Genomic DNA, 4,852 nt, shown 5'->3' on the forward strand with positions numbered 1-4,852 from the left:
GGAGAGGAGAGGAGAGGAGAGGAGAGGAGAGGAGAGAGGCGTCCTTCAGAGACATACTGGTTAAAACCCCTCAACAAGGAGGTAAGACTTCCAGCAGGGGGGTCGGGGGTGGGGTGGGGTGGGGCTGATGGCTTAGTAAGCAAAGCCATGTGCCACCAAGCCTGCAGGATAACCTGAGCTCAGTCTCTGGGACCTACACTGTGGAAAGAGAGAACCGAGTCCTGAAAGTTGTCCTCTGACTTCTACATGAGCACTATAACAAGCACACGTGCATGCATGTACACATACACATAAATACAGAAAAATAAAATATTAAAAGAAAATATTTCAAGCACAATTAACATTTGTTGTGAAGACTGTCTACATAGAGACAATATTCTACATCAAAACAAATTTTTAAAGATTTTTTTCTTTTATTTTTATAGGTACGAGTGTTTCGCCTACATGTGTGCATGTGTACTACATGTGTGCCTGGTGCCCTTGGAAATCAGGAGAGGGCATCAGATCTCCTGGAACTGAAGTTACAAATGGTTGTTGTTAGATTTCTGAAGCAGCATAAAGAGACCAAAGTCAGAAAAAAGACAGAATGAGATTGTGTTTATTGGTGCTCACAATGAGAGGGCGGACTCTCTTCCTCAGAAAGTTGAAGGTATGCCAGAAAAAGACAGATGGTCGCCACCCTTTATAGGGGCAGAAATAGTCGCAGCATATAGCTCACATCTTTCTCCTGCAGTCTCTCTTTCTGAAATTCCTCTCCTAAAGAGACAGGCTGCCCAACAGATACTCTGTCAGTGTAAGCTACTACGTGTTTGGAAACTGAACCTGGGTCTTCTGCAAGAACAATTGTTCTTAGCCACTGAGCCATCTCTCCAAACCAGAAAGATAATACTCTTTATATAGAAAGATAATTTGAGATAATGGTAAAAGAGCAATGAGTCATACTTTAGATGTAAACACACACGACCTTGAGTATGGTCTGTCTCTTATACTCCACATACTCCAGTCCCAGATATTTTATGGGACTCTCAGGAGCAAGAAGACTATTAACTTCTAATTGTAGTAAAATAATCTGGCTTTCTCATGCAATACCTGTGTCTTAAGGATTTACTCTGTCAGATGAATTCCTATCTAATACACCATAGAATCCAGTCTGCAGTCTCTCTTTTAAAAGATTTATTGTTGTTAGTATTGTTGTTGTTATCATTATTTCTCTGTTGTGTGTGTGTGTGTGTGTGTGTGTGTGTGTGTGTGTGTACACATATATGCTGATGTCTGCAGAAGCCAAAAGAGAACACTGGATCTCCTGGAGCTGAAGTTACAGGCGGTTGTGAGTCCCCTAATGTGACTGCCTGGGAACTGAACTTGCAAGTGTTCTTCATTGCTGATCCATCTCTCTAGTCTTGACTCTGTAATCTCATTTAAATTCTTTGCAACCTTTGAAGATCTAACCACACCTATGGCTATTGTAAAAACTGTTAAGTGTAGAATTCTCCCTTGAGAATTCTTCACCCAGTCTTGGGTGTGTCTTAATCTTTTTCTAGTAACCTTTATGTTTGAATCTATAGACAAAAGAAGAAAGAAGTGGGGAGGAAGAGTGGAGGAGGAGATGGCAGAGGAGAAATTCCTTCTTAAGAAACACATACCCTTTATCCCAGCACTTTTGTTTGTTTACACAAGGACCCTTTTCATTCTCAGAACTTGATGACTTTTGAGTGGCTGGCCTCTTACCCATATCCTTCCTGCTATTTTGAGAATTAACCCAATCAGGAATAGACTATGAGGTTGATCATGAGCCATTGAGAAACAGCTAAGATCCCCCTTGCATTAGGAATCAACGACAGAGGACTTCTTGGCCATGTGTGCAGTTTGCTAGCCCAGTTTGGGTGGTGGTACATCCACTTTGCAAAAAGAAATTACCTAGCTTTGTTCTTGTGTTTCTTTGTACAATACAGAAAATATTCTTTTTCCACAGCCACCAATGACTGGTTCACATATTTGATTTTTGGGCCATGTTTCCCAAGGGCGATGGGAAAGTAACCCTTCCTGAGATACTGTCTTCCAATTTGGTCATTGGTTCCACCAGTGACACCTCAGATTCTCCTTGGATAATGCCTGGTCTCTCTTGGATCCTCCACAAGTTCCTACCCCATTACAATACTGAAGAATCCAACCAAAATGAGGAACACTTGTCTTTTCCCTCTGGCCATTTGGAATTAAAAATAAGACGTATCCCCAGGAAGGGAAAGTGGATATAAGTTGGCAAATGATGAGCAGGCACAGTCTGTTCCATTCTCCAGGGAATAAACTTGGGAAAGTTGAACAGCAGTAATCAAGAAGAGGCTGGTGATGCCTAAGCATCTCTACTTTTATAGCAAGGTAAAATAGAGAATTCTATAAAGCAGAGGAGTAAGTCCAATGTATCCTGACATCTCAGGTTGGGACGGGGTGCTCTGTCCTCCCAGAAAGAGAGGGCAGCAAGAGCAAATGGGAGAAACTCAAAGACCACTCGGCCCGGCAAAGTCTGAACGTGGCGTCTGTATTAATCCACTGGTGACTGACTAGAGGGAGATACTTCTCACAGAGTAGTTTTGAATGCATTTTACAGAGATCTTTTAAAGGTAAAGAACACAGAAAGACTGCATATGAGTTGGTAGTTGCAGGAGGAATGAAAGCAAGCAAGCAGATTAACAGAATCCAAGAGCATGCAGCTAGCTGGGACATTTTTTGAATCTAAATTTCTAAAACAGGGTTGGGTACTTCCCATGGGACTTTTCAGGGCAGGGGAAGAAAAGGGGGAGGTAGTTTCAAGTTAAATCAAAGATGGCTCTAGCTAAAACACGACAGAGGAACCTTTGCCCGGGCACAAAGCCATAGCTTAAAACAAGAGAATTGGGATGAGGGACTGGAGAATATTTCATGATGGCTTGGTGACTAAGAGCACATACTGCTATTGCTAAAGATGGGAATTTGGTTCCTAACATTCATGTTGGCTGACTTACAACTACCTATAATGCCAGCTCCAGGGGACATCTGACTCCTCAGGGCTCCAAAGGCACCTCTGGTCACAAAGCCATACCAACATACAGGTACAGGCACAGGCACACACACATGCACACACAGGCACACATGCACACACACATGCACACACAGGCACACATGCACACACACAGACACACACAGGCACACAGGCACACACACAAACACAATTTAAAACAAAATCAGCAGCACTTGGGAGGCAGAGACAGGTGTATCTATCATTTGAGTTCAAAACCAGCCTGGTCTACATAGTGAGTGAGTTATAGGGCAGAGAGGGCTACATAGAGAAACTCCATTTCAAAACAACAAGAACGACAAACAAAATGAAAGCAAAACAAAAAAGCAACAACCACGGAAACAAGAGAATGAAAATGTCTACATTGAACTTTCAGTTACAGAGTTTAAAACTAAACATGTATGTTATTTAGTTTGTGTGCATATCTGTTTGCATGCATCATACATACATGAAGATCGGAAGACAATTTGTGAGAGTTGATTCCCTGTTTCCACTATGAAACCTCCAAGGATCAAACTCATATTAGCAACAGGGGCTTTTCACCCACGTAACCATCTTACTTGTCAAGTAATCAACATTTAAAGAAATAGAAGAAAGAAAAAAAGAAGAAATAGAAGAAGAGGAAGCTAGACAAGAGTTATGTGGCAACAGCATTGTCAGAGGGAGGGGTATGCCAAAGAAACTCTCTTTTGGTACATGGAGTGGAACATTTTGAGAAAACTATTTTTTAAAGACCTCGCCTCCTAAGAGGGGGAACTGGGAACCCTCAACTTTCTTTGAACTGCACTTTCAGGAATTTCAGAGCAAGTGTCACATGACTGTACACTGAAACTTGGTCATTCTACTATTGTGGTGGTTTCAGTGATAAACGTCCCTCCATAGTCTCTGGCATTTGAGTACTTGGTTGCCTGTAGGTGACACTGGACAGGTTTAGGAGGTGTGGCCTTGTTGGAGGAAGTATTTTACTAGTAGTAGGCATTGAGTATAAGAAGACTCTATGACTTCTTGCTTTTTCTCTCTGCCTCCTGTTTGCCATTCAAAATGTGAGACTTCAGCTTCAACTCCAGTTCCCATGCCTGCTGCTTGCTGAAATACAACCCATGATGGCCCCTTATCCCTCTGGAGCCATAAGCTCACATAAGCTTTTTCTTTTATAAGTCTCTTTGATCATGTTATTTTATCACAGAAATGGAAAAATAGCTAATACAACAATCTCTTGACTGTGGGGAAGAAACTTGAATGAGCAAGAGGATAACGTAATCAGAATCAGAGTGTGGTGGATACAAAGACGCAGATTCCAAGCAGCACACCAGACAGTGGAAAGGACCACCTCAGGGTAGGAACAGAGCAGAATTTAGAGCCCAATCTAAAAAAGATAGGGTTTGGGAACCTACCTTGTGAAAGACTACCTCCCATGAGACATGGCCATGCCTATGAAGGGATGCCCACTGACCACACCTATGAAGGAATGCCCACTGACCACGCCTATGAAGGAATGCCCACTGACCACACCTATGAAGGAATGCCCACTGACCATGCCTATGAAGGAATGCCCACTGACCACACCTATGAAGGAATNATGCCCACTGACCACACCTATGAAGGAATGCCCACTGACCATGCCTATGAAGGAATGCCCACTGACCACACCTATGAAGGAATGCCCACTGACCACACCTATGAAGGAATGCCCACTGACCACACCTATGAAGGAATGCCCACCGACGGGACTAGCATGTTTGCTACAGACTACACTGAGGCAAGAACAGAATTTGAGACTTGACATTTCAAAGCCTCCAT

This window comes from Mus pahari, chromosome 18, assembly GCF_900095145.1.
Source record: "Mus pahari chromosome 18, PAHARI_EIJ_v1.1, whole genome shotgun sequence".
NCBI classification, from domain to species: Eukaryota; Metazoa; Chordata; class Mammalia; order Rodentia; family Muridae; genus Mus; species Mus pahari.